The sequence below is a fragment of the Agelaius tricolor genome, unplaced genomic scaffold (genome assembly GCF_023055355.1).
Source record: "Agelaius tricolor isolate 1412-34295 unplaced genomic scaffold, bAgeTri1.0.p SCAF_24, whole genome shotgun sequence".
Lineage (NCBI taxonomy): Eukaryota > Metazoa > Chordata > Aves > Passeriformes > Icteridae > Agelaius > Agelaius tricolor.
The window spans coordinates 429698-442108 of record NW_027269284.1 but is presented as its reverse complement, the minus strand read 5'-3'; the positions used below and the strand labels follow the sequence as shown (position 1 = coordinate 442108).

The following is a 12411-nucleotide window of genomic DNA, read 5'->3' as shown; positions in this document are numbered from 1 at the left end:
GTGACATCAGTCTAATTCCAAAAAGAGCTGGTGTTTTGGAGAAACCTTCAAGCTGCAGACTCCAATTATCCAATATTTAAAATTATGGTGTCTTACAGGAATAGAAAGAGCAAGGAAAGAATTACTGGAATTTTGGGTGACTTCAGGTTTCACATACAAAATCAAGTTTTTTTGTAATTCTGAATTCTACATTGATGCTAAATCTGGTGTCCTCACTAAATTTGACTAAATCCGATAGCACTAAAAAATTTGCTTGCAATTCTCTTACTTCCTTTTTGTAGAGAGTAGAAAAGGTTAAGGCAAATACCTTATTGGGATGTTCATCTACAATACTTTGTGCAATGTATTTCTCTTCTGAAAAACTGACTTTGATGGGGAAACTGGGGGAACTTCTGCCCCCAGAGCATCAGGGGCAGGTGTGAGTGGATGTTCATCTACAATACTTTGTGCAATGTATTTCTCTTCTGAAAAACTGACTTTGATGGGGAAACTGGGGGAACTTCTGCCCCCAGAGCATCAGGGGCAGGTGTGAGTGGATGTTCATCTACAATACTTTGTGCAATGTATTTATTTTCTGAAAAATTGACTTTAATGGGGAAAACCAGGGGAACTTCTGCCCCCAGAGCATCAGGGGCAAGTGTGAGCAATGGTGGAGGATTGGTGGATTGGTGGTGGTCCCACCGTTTGTGAGCTCCTGGTTTAGGAAGAGCACTGGTGTATATTGAAAGCAATCAGAGCAAGGTGCTCAGTGTGATGGAGCTGTGGCATTGTGTGGAGCTGTATTTGAGTGTGCAGAACACTGCCAGAGCTGCTGAAAGGGGCAGAAACCATCAAGGTGTGAAGGAGACCCTCCCTTGACACAAGTGCCGTGTTTTTGAGAGGGGGAGCGCTAAAACCACAGATCCTATTTCAACAAAGCCCATCCAAAGCCATCCACAACCTCTGCACCATCCATATCCTCCTCCAGCTGTGTTGCCAGCAGTTTTTGGGGAGGTGGGAGCCACGCTGGGGTGCCCTGGATTTGCAGAAGAGCTCGACGCGTGCGGTTTCCTCCACCGGTTCCCCCAGCGCCCGTCCCCGAGCTGTTGTTTTCGGTGCTACCCACAATAACTGAAATGTCTTTCCTGAGAGATAAGTCAGTAAATTGTGGTTGGCTCCTTCCCCTGGTGTTTGTTCTCTCAGTAACTTGAAAGTTTATCTATCACCAGGGTGCTGCTGGTGCTCCCCTCAGGGGTACCCTCCAGCACCTTCCACCACAGTCCCACAGCCTCTCCCTCAAGGATTGCTCCTCAAAAAAGTGCCACAGCTTCATCTTCTCCTCAGGCACGTGCAATTGTGACCAAACTTCAGGAGATGATAGGAGGTGGTGGAGCAGAACTCATTCCAGCCCTGCACTGCTTCATCCTGGTGGATTCTGCTTGGATTGGCCAAAGTGGTTTTTCCCCCACTTGGATTTGCATTTTTGGTCAAAGCCACCACCAGCTGCAGTGCTTCTGAACCCTTTAAAGATTGCTGTCACATTTTGGGACTTGCTGATGTGCAGGCTGATCCTTGGAGCACGTTTTGGAAACACAGAGTTTGCCCAGAGACCAGAAATCACAAGTGATTGGTGCTCCTAAATCCCACTGGCACTTCTCCCCACCTCTTTCCTGTGAGGCTTCAAACTTCTACCTGAAATTTGATCCTGCTGAGATGAGCTGACTTGGCCTAAAAAACACCCTGGGATTTGCACAGAGTGCAAACCCTCATTCCCAGCACACACCTCCAGCACTGGGTGGTTGGAGCTGAGCATGGAATGGGGACAGGAAGGAGAAAACTCCTTGCAGAAACCACTCCAGGCAGCGTGTCAGGACCTGCAGCCCCTACCTGGAGCTGCTGGGTATAAATAAACACATCCACCCTCCTTATTTCTGACAACTGCCTCCCTGAGGAGTAATTTATTTTTTTTTTCCCAGTAGCTTGTTCTGCAAGCAGGTTTCCTCTTGCAGGTGATTAGGAAAACCTCATTTTTATGTTAATTAGGCATAACTATCAGTGCACAGACATCAACTGCTCTCACATCCTTCTGAGACTGTGATTTTTATTGAAATTCAGTCCTGAAAAACCGAAACCAGCAACTGATGTACCTGTTGCCTGAACAGATGGGAAACTGCACCAAGGGGTGGTTGCCTCATAAAAAACGTTGCCAGGGTGTAGCAACCACAGGTTCAGCTTTCAGGAGGGTTGCAGCTGCAGTCAGTTTAGGTTTTTAGTTGTGTTTGCTTGCTAAGTTTGAGGGCTTCCTCAACAACTTGTCTCCACTGAGATCAAGCCATGCTAATTTAGTTCATTGCAGCTAAGCACAGCTGCTGCTGACACTGGTGGGCCTGCACCTATAGGAGCAAATCTTTCTCATGTTGGTGTCTCCAGACACATCTTTGCTTTGATTGTATTTGGTCCAGTGGGAGGATTCACATTTTCAATAAAACAGATCCTTCCTTTTGGGCAGATTGGCTGCACCATCCATGCAAGTGCTGAAGGTTGGATGGGGTTTGGAGCAACCTGGTTTAGTGGAAAATGACTCTGCCCATGGCAGCAGCATGGAATTAAATTGTCTTTAAGATCCCTTTCAACAGAAAAGAAGAGGGAATTCAATCAGATGTGCTTTGTTGGTAAAACACAAGTGCAGCTGCTTTGGTGACATTTTCACCACAGTGCCAAGCACTGGAGGTGGAGGGGCCAGAGGAGAACATCTGGTCCCAGCTGATAGAAACCAAAACCTATGAAATTCTGGAGTTGCACCCAACTGGAATTGCACTTTCCCCAACACCACAAGGAGGTTTCAGGAATACATTTGCCCAGGCAGACACAGGTCAGCAGTGGGATCAGCCAGGTCAGTGCTAACACCATTAACTTCTCCTGCCTCCTCCTCCAGAACTCAGTTCTCTGATATTATTTAAGGATTTTTCTAATCCAAATCCTTGAGGTTCCTTGCTGAAATCTAAAACAAATATATCCATCTTATCAGGCCTTTCCAAGAGCAAAGCATGGAAATCCCCTGGCAGGCTGGCACCGTCACCGGTGCTTTCCTCTCTCTGCACCAGCAAATTTCCTTTAATATTGCTGTACAAATCCGCCCTGGATTATGCAATGATGAAGAAGAAAGAATGAAAAATTACACAGGAATTTGGCAAGGGACATGTGGACCCCTCAGAGCTCCAGTTGGATGGGTTGTGGTGCATTAAACACATGGATGTGGTGCAGAACTGCCTGTGCTTGGTCAGGAACCTGTTCCCTTTTCACACAGAGTCATTCTGAGGGCAGGCAGGTACCTGGGCTGGGGATTTTTGTATGTGGATGTCCACAGGGAGATAAGGCAGGCTGGAAAAATTAATTATTTTGTGTATTTCCCATGGCTGTGATCTGTTGGTATTTTTAAATTTTTTTTCTAATTTTTTTTTTCTTTTTTGAAGTTAGGGCTGGGATTAAATGTATTGATGGGATTTTGTGTTTGGATTCAGATTTTTATTAGTTTTTATTTACATTGCACTCTTACAACTTTTGAGTTCTATAATATTTTACTAACAGGTTATAAAATGGTTTCGTATTTATAAGTTTTTTAAAGGAAAAACTATTTAATGAAGAAATGACACTTAAATTATGTTTTCTTTTAACTTAATAATTACTTATGTCTTGTAATGTGGACTTTTTTGTTTAGTTATAAAATAATACTTAAATTTATGAAGAAGAAGGTTCTAATTACTGCTTTAAAACATCTATTTTAGCTTCATATAAATTATTCTATTTTAAAACTTTTCAAGTTTTCTATTACACACTTCTCTTCAAACTACACACTTTTAATCTTAGTGTTATTAATCAATTTTGGAAGCTTTCTCTATACTTCAGGTCAAATGTGGTGTTTTCTTGAGGGTCTTTCAACACAGAAAATCTAAAATTCTCATCATCCAGGGTTCCAACAGGGACCCTTTAGCAGTGGTGGCCTCAGGTGGGTGCATTTCATGGGAAGTGATACCTGGCAGCAGGTAAAAGCTGCAGGTGGGGAGAAGCCAGACAAGCTTTTGATGCGTAAATCCTCCAGCTCTGACACAAAATGTGAAATTTTTCTTACAAACTCCACCAGTTTCTCTGAGCTTGGCCAAAATACAGCAACACTTGGGGTGAGAGAGGGCACAGCTGGTACCTGTGGAGCCAAGGGATGAGCTCGCTGGGGAAGGAGGTAAATTATAATTATAATTTCATCGTTATAAAATGGCTTGGGTGTTCTGGAAGGGTGCTCTGGAGGAGGAGGAGGAGGAGGAGAGCTTTATTTGGTTGACCATTGCTGAGGGAATTTAATGTGCAAACTTGATTCTTAATGCATCTTTAAGGTGCCTATCCATATATAAAACATTTTCCCTTTTTCTCCTGTCCTCTCTTACCCAGGTGGAAGCTGTAGTGCAGGAAGTGGTGGTGTACCAGATAAAATGTATAAAATGTACAATATTTGGGGAAGGAAATAGTGTAATCTATAATTTTGCTGCTGCAGAGAGCATTTGTGGGGTGGGGGCTGTGTCTGAGCTGCTTGGCCAGGTTCTGCTTCCATTTGATGTGGTTTGTGTGCCTTGGTGAGAATTCTCTCTTTGCAGAGCTGGAGGGAGGGGAGAAGCTCTTTAAAGTGAAACGTTTCAGATAAAGATGGGGTTTATGCTACAATAAAGCTGTTTTACCTCTTCAGGGCTCTTTTTCCCCCATGGAAGGTGCCCAGCTTGGCTGCACCTCTCTCAGCAGATTCTTGGCAACCTCAGGTCTAACTTTGGGCTCAGCTTTGAGGAAGCACAAGGTCAAGCTGCTCTTGCTCTAGAGGAAGTTTGTAGGTTCAAAATTCAACTAGACCTGGCCCTTAATTAAAAAACCCCAAAAAACCTAAAAAGCAAGCAAACAAAAAATATTAGTACGGGCTGCTTCCAGTTTTGTACAAGGGGGTGGAGAAGTCACAGAATCACAGAATCATAAAATGTTCTGGGTTGAAAGAGATCTTAAAAACCATTTAATCCAACCCTTGCCATGTGGAAGGACACCTTCAACTAGACCAGCTTGCCAAATCAACAGGATCATGTGAACAACACCAAAATCTTGCAAAAAACTTTGTATTTGAGAGAAACTGGTTTAGAGGATGAAATGTTGCTGTTTGTCCCCAAAATGAGTGGATGTTATGGCACCTAAAGTGACATCTGAGCTTCTGGGGAAGCACAAAATCAACCTGCTATTGCTCTAGAGGAAGTTTGTAGGTTCAAAATGCAACTAGACCTGGCCCTTAATTTAATTAAAAACAAAACCCCAAAATTAAAAGCAAGCAAACAAAAAACATTATTATGGGCTGCTTCCAGTTTTGTACAAGGGGTGGAGAAGTCTTAGAATCACAGAACCATAAAATGTTCTGGGTTGAAAGAGATCTTAAAAACCATTTAATCCAACCCTTGCCATGTGCAGGGACACCTTCCACTAGACCAGCTTGCTAAATCAACAAGATCATGGGAAGAAGACCTTTTGCATGATCTTGCAAAAAACTTTGTATTTGAGACAAAGTACTTTTGAGGATGAAATGTTGCTGTTTCTCCCCCAAAATGAGTGGATGCTATGGCACCTAAAGTGACATCTGAGCTTCTGAGGTACAGGTGGGACTGAGCAGGGAGGTCTCTGCAGCTGCATCCATCCGGGTTTTGTAATTTAAGGTTCCTCCTTGCAGAGGAAACTTGTGGGGAGGTGAGAGCTCTGCAGGAGGGGGAAATGGCTGAAGGGATTAAGCAGCAGAAAGTTGGTGGAGAAATGTGGAAGCTGAGTTGGGTATTCCAGGACAAAAGTTGGTCAGGATTCACGTTGGTGCTTTAATCCATGTAAGAAGGCTCAGGCGTGTGGAAATGTTTGGGATGTTCAGCATCTCCCTGCCTTCATCCCAAAAGATGAGCTCAAAATTAGAGGTGGTGACCAAGGACAGTGAAGGGTCTGGAGGGGAAGAGTTAAATCTGAGCAAAACTGAAATTATTTGGAAGAGCTGGAGCTCTGCCCCAAACTGGGAGGTGCAGGGAGCCCCAGGAATGGCTGAAACACCTGGGGAACCCCATGAAAGGGTGGTGCTGGCTGGATTTTCTTCTTCCCAATCTGTCTTGGGATGAACACTCAGGATGAGGATTCTGCTTGCACACTGCCAGAGCAGGTGTCCCTTACAGGCATCATTTACTGTCCAAAAACCAACCTGAAACTCTCCAGCTGCAGTGGATCAGTGCCTGCAGCTGCCTCAGGCCAGGCTGCTGCCAGCTCACCACATCTTCAAAGGAAACAGGAACCCCCTGCAGGTGTTGGGGGGCAAGGAGACCTCAACCCCCACACTGAGGTGCTGCTCCACCTCCTCCCAGAGGCTCAGTTTGTCTGTCCTGGAGCTCAGACACACCTTGGGCAGGATGGAGATTTGTTTGCTCAAATGCCAGCTCACAGGAAATGAATTTTCTGCTGCTCAGGTGCCGTGAGCAGCGTTGAAACCACCCCAAAATATTTCACCAGGGATGCTCACAGGTGTCCAGAGCACAAAAACAAATTGGGAAGCCCAGCCTGGCACTGGTTTTGTTGCAGTTGATCAGTGGAAGGTCAGTTTTGCTTCCCAGCTGCTGTTTTTGCTTCAGAGGTCAAGCTGTTAAAAGTCCTTTTCCCAAGCAGCCAGAGGCTTGATCAAAACCTATTTCATATCTATTTCTTTATTTTTATGTGCTTTGAATTCTGAAATGGATCATTTAGGAAGATGTTTTAGATGTGAGATATTGGCTGGCAACCCAGCTCTGCATTAAGTGCTTTAAAACATCTACTCCCCACTTCAATTTTATTTGCTCTTAAATAAATAAAAAAAAAATAGATAATATCTGCTAGACACCAGTTTGTTCATCCCTCAGGCAGGTGTTCAGGGGTTTTCATTGTTTTTAAAGTGGCTGTTTCTGGGCTTTTGGAAGGGCTGTCAGCTCGCTGAAGTCCATGATGGATCTGTAAGAAGCGCTTAATTGGAAATGCTGGTTAAATTATGGGATGCAGACAATCAGCAGGATGCTCAGCCTCACCTTTGGTCCCCACACTGTGCTCTGGGCATCCCTGCTTTGTCATCTCATGGGGTTTGAGCCTTTGCAGGGGAACAAATTCTTCCTCAGCACTCCATGGCTTGCTTGTAATGAAACGACTTTATTTCCTTGTGCAGCAATCATCATTTTAATAAATTTTCTCTGTCACAAAAGGAAAGAAATGTCATGAACTGATTTTCTCCTTCTCTTCACCGTGAGGCAGATTTTTGCTTTTCAAAGGAAAATACCTTTTAAAACATTTGCACTTCCTTTCAGCTTGAATGATTTCATCCATACTCTGATTTTTATTAGCAAAAGCTCACAGCAAGATGACATTCAGCCCTTTCAGCTGTTGATTTATCCCAGTCTTTATTCTTGGGAGCAAAAATATGGAAAAATTCTCTGTTACACAATTTTTAACATACATTTTCAGAGTTTCATACCACAGGGCGTTGTGGGTTTTTTTTCCTAGTGATGCTTTAACATCTGAATTTGGTACAATTCACTGCTTTTGAAGCATTTGGTGACTTTTGCTTTGTGCTTGATCCACTTTTGATGTGAATTGTCCCAACTTCTGTTTCGGGGGAGGAGCAAAGTTATTTTTTTTTTCTCACCAGCCCACATGGCATTGAATTCATCTGGAGCACGTGGCTGCTGTAATACAGAAACCACACTTTTTTTTTTTTTCTTTTTTCACAAATTCTTCCCTGTGTGACTTCAGTAGTTAAAGCTGGTTCAGTCTCCTGCCCTGGGACTGCCGTGCTGGAAGCTGAAATCTGTTTGTGTTTAAAGCTGCTGTTTCTATTTTGGTAGGAAAATGCATCATCAAGAAGTCTTTCTTCCCACTAGCTGCACACTCAGCCTGGAATAAGGTCTCCAGGGCCACATCCTAATGAAATAACCCACTGGGACACACAAAAAAAAAACCCAAAACAAACCACTCCTGATAGTGGGATCAAGCTGGATGCTTCCCAAAAGGAATAATTCAAAGTCTTGTGTGGCAGAGGTTGGGCACCATGGAGGCTGGTGACTGATAGTTGGTGTTAGGAGAAAGATGTTTCACTAAACAAAGTCTGATGTGTTACAGGATAGGAATTTTTATATGGGATGCTGGGTCTCATCAGCAAAAAATAGCAGGGATTTGGGAAATGGCAGCCCTGAAAGTCTTGGGGATGTTGGTGGATGAAAGGCTGGATGTGCCCTGGGTGATGCCACATTGTGGGCAGCAGGGAAGGGGGAATTCAGGAGAGCTGGAGAGTGACTTTGGGCAAAGGATGGAGGGACAGGACACAGGGAATGGCTTCCCACTGCCAGAGGGCAGGGATGGATGGGATATGGGGAAGGAATCGTTCCCTAGGAGGGTAAGGAGGCCCTGGAGCAGCTGTGGCTGCCCCTGGATCCCTGGAAGTGCCCAAGGCCAGGCTGGACAGAGCTTGGAGCACCCTGGGACAGTGGGAGGTGTCCCTGCCCATGGCATGGGGTGGCACTGGATGAGCTTTAAGATCCCTCCCAACCCAAACCATTCCATGCTTCTGGCTCTAGGATGGTATTTTCCTTCAATTCAGATAGGCTGGGATGCAGTGAGGGTCATTAACAGGGGCAGGGGGGTTAATTAACCCACAGGACACGTGCAGGGGGTGTCTGGACACAGCCATTCCTCCTGGGATGGGCACACAGGAAGGGTTCTGCTCTTGAACTGAACTTCAGAACCTGACAATGTGGTGAAGAAGGAAGGAGTGAAGGAATTTCTCCCCTCAAAATGGATGCAGTTGCATAGAGGATGTGTGAGGGGCTGAAGAAACTCCCCTAGAGTTGTCTGTCCATCACTGCCACTGCCTTTCTCAGTGGATCAAGATGAATCAAGGACACAACACTGGAGAAGAAGGGGTTGGGTGTCCCTCTCTGAGAGCCACCAGCCCCAGCAGCTGATGGTCCTGCTGCTCTTACCTCACACCACACAGCCCATCCTTGCCAATATTCCTAGAGGGATTTACAGAGCCTCTGGAGTGATTGGAGTGCTCACAAGTATTTGAATATCCCACTAAATATTTCTCTGCAATTAAAGCCTTGGGAAAACCTTGTGAAACAAGAGCCATCGTTGGAGTCCTGCTTCCCTTTGTGTCAAGCTGGCAAATGGTGGCTTTGATCCTCTCTTATCCCCATGGATTGGGGCCATCTCCTTTCTTCTCTGCACTCAGGACCCACAGCAGCATCTGGGACTGTGCATGAGGCCCCAGACAAGCAGCAGCCAGGCTCATCTCTCCAATTTTCAGGCTCTCCAACGCCTTTTGTGAGATGGTACCAGCTTTGGTACTTCAAAGAAAGGTGTCAGAAATGCAAAAATGAGCAATTAAGGATTAATCTGCTTGTGGGGATGGGGATCTGCCTCCCCCTCCTGATTGCAGTGTAAATTAGTGGTTGACTTGAGGCCTGTAGTGGAGCTATTTATACCTCCAAGGTTTGAATTATAGCTGGATAGATTATATCATCCCTTTGTTTAATCCTTTTTCCTTTCTTCTGTCAGGCTTTTGACCTCAGTGATTTTCAAAGCAGTCAGATTCGCTTCCTACGGTTTTCTTGTGCTGGTATTTGTATCCAGGAAAGGGGAGGAGAATTTAGATGGCTTTTTCTGTACTGTTTTATTTTCTCTTGCTCTCCCTTACTCATTTCCTCATTCAACAGCCCAGTTCTTTTTTTTTTTTTTTTTAACCTTTTCAGGCATTTTCATTCCACAACTGTCATTGCCTTTCTAAGGCTTTTTATTTTTATTTTCTAGGCCTTCAAAACAGCAGAGGTAAGAGGCAGCCTGGGTGAATATTCCACTTTATAGGCTTGAACTCTTCCCAAAAATCTTGGGAGTGAAGCTCTGCTGCCATGCACCTGCCTGCTGGTCAGACCTCCAGCTCTCCTTCATTTCCCCCCCACCCATGGCCAGAGCAGTGTGAGGGAGGCTGTTGTTGCTCTTGGATTTATTGGCTGTGATTTTGCAAATAAATGCTTTATAATCACTTCCTTGCTGCTCCTTGCAGCCAAGAAAGGGAGACAGGGAAGGGCAGGCTGCCTCCCTGTGCTCTGCCTTTCCCTTTGGATTTGCACTTCCTATTTCCAAAACTGCTTTTATTTTTAGACCTCTAATAAGTGTTAGAGGGTTTAGAATATATATTTATTCTTACAGCTCTCTAAAAGTGGTGTTTTAAACAGAAACACCCCAAAGTTGGCCCTGGGGCAGTGGCTGCAGTGATTCCTGGCTCTTTGCTCTGTTGCTGCAGTTTGGATTTTCCTGTACTTCCCATCCAGGAGAAGCTGTCAGAAAAATAAAGGGCACAGGAGATGTGGAAGTCAACTGAATATTTTTAAATATCAGAACATGCTGTACAAGGGTGGGAATTAAATTTTGCTGCTGAAGCAAGCAGAGAGCTCCTCTGCAGTGTGAGCTTCCCTCACATCTTCCTCGATGGGTTTTCCTACCTGGAGCAGCCCTCCCACCTAAAAAATTCCCATTGGCCTTCAAATCCTTTTGTGGCAAGGATTTACACACATGGTTGGATGTTTTTGGACAAGAGGGAATGAGGATCTCCAGCAAAACTCCTGGCAGGAGGGGAAACCTTTAAAAAGTGATACTGAGCTGGGCATCTGTGGGATGGGAACAGCCTTTAGTGAATTCTAATTCCCCATCCCTGTATTTCCCCATCCCTGGAAGTGTCCAAGGCCAGGTTGGATGGGGCTTGGAGTAACCTGGGCTGGTGAAAGGTGTCCCTGTCCCAGAGGGAAGACCTTGAAGTGGCAGCAGGCTCTTGAATCCAGTGGGTTATTATTTGCTGAAGTGATGATCAAGCCCAAAATAACCATTTTTATAATAAATTAGAATAGTTTTTACCACTAGACATGAGTATAAAATCCTTTGGGGAAATAGGATGGTGGCTGGAGTAGTTTTCCTACCTAGTGCTTTTTCAAGGGCATTTTCAGTTGAAACCATTGCATTTTTGACCCCCTTTATCAGTATGTGCTCAGCCTCCAGCCTGGTGGATATTTGGGGCTTTGTTTGTCTCTTGCAGCCCTCCCAACGTTTGTGAACAATTATTTCTTTGGAGCAGCATTTGAGCCCTTAGTGCTTTTTTTCTCCAAGCTGCTGCCCACGATTTGGCCACATCTCAGCCTTTCTCCTTGGTATTTCTGGGAAGTGGAAGCTGTTTCCTGGTGCAGAAAAGCCAATTATTGGATAAACTCAGATCCTTCATCTGGAATGAAGATGGGAATATTCATCAGAATCATAACTTCATTTTCAGATACTTGGGGAGAGTTGGAAGCAATTAAGGCTGAGCAGATGGGATGGGTCCCTCTGCCCTGTCCCCTCATCCCACCCTTTCTTACTCTTTTCTGTGCCTTCTTTCCTTCCTCCCTAAAAAAAGGAGAAAGAGAAAGAAAAGCAAAGTAACTTGTATGGATAGAGGGGAGGTGTAATTATGAGCAGTGGGACCAATTTAAAAAGGAAGATTTCAGGGAGACTCCGAGTTCCTTTGACATGTTGAGGGGTTTTGGTAGAGGATAAAAGGAAAATAAACTAATTTATTCCTAAATTGTAATTCCTTTTTGGTATTAATCTGTTTCATTAGTGTAGTTCACAAATGCTCACAGGCAGGGGAGAGAGGGGGGCAGCAAATTGAAATGAAGACATTTTCAAAAGGAAAATCTTGCTAGGAAAGGCTTCCTGCAGGGAGAAATCATATCCCAGGAGAAGAGCTGGAAACTCCACTGCTTTGGACTTTTCAAGTGAGACTGGATAAAGCAATTTGGGAAATTTCTTGTAGGGAGCAGTTTTTGCTGCGTGGTGGGTAGGCCCAGATGGTCTAATTGATCCCTTCTTTGGCCAGTCCATGTGGTTTTCATTTCCTTCTGGGGGAAAAAAAAAAAACCCTTTCCTCCTGGGAAGGGCACTGGACTGAGGAGTGTGGTGGCCTCAGGGATCTGTCACTGCTTACAGGGCTGCTGTTGTCCTGCGCTGTTATTCTGCTACACTGAAATAGATTAAATTAAAAATTATTATTTTTCTCCCCTGCTGTGACTCCTTCTAGGTTTAGGAGAGTGTAACCATCTTTGGAGGGAGTGCTCCTCACCTTCCTGCAGCTGATGCGTCTCCCAAAACTGCCTGGTGTCCATGGGTGTCAGCTCTGGAGCTTGTGAGCTGAAAATGGTTTCACTGAGATCTGAACAGCTGTTCCTTGGCTTTCACCCTCAAAAAAAATCCTGTTTCTTATTTGCTCCATGAGCTCTGAGAATGGGGAAGAAATTTGGGCAGAATGTGTCATCATAGTATCACAGAATGGGCCTTAAA

General features: G+C 44.7%; 1 protein-coding gene across 3 annotated transcripts in view; it reads left to right on the top strand.

Moving 5' to 3' along the window:
- The window catches only part of PTPRA (protein tyrosine phosphatase receptor type A), a 125980-nt gene that overhangs the window by 61062 nt on the left and 52507 nt on the right, over positions 1 to 12411 (top strand). The window lies entirely within an intron of this gene.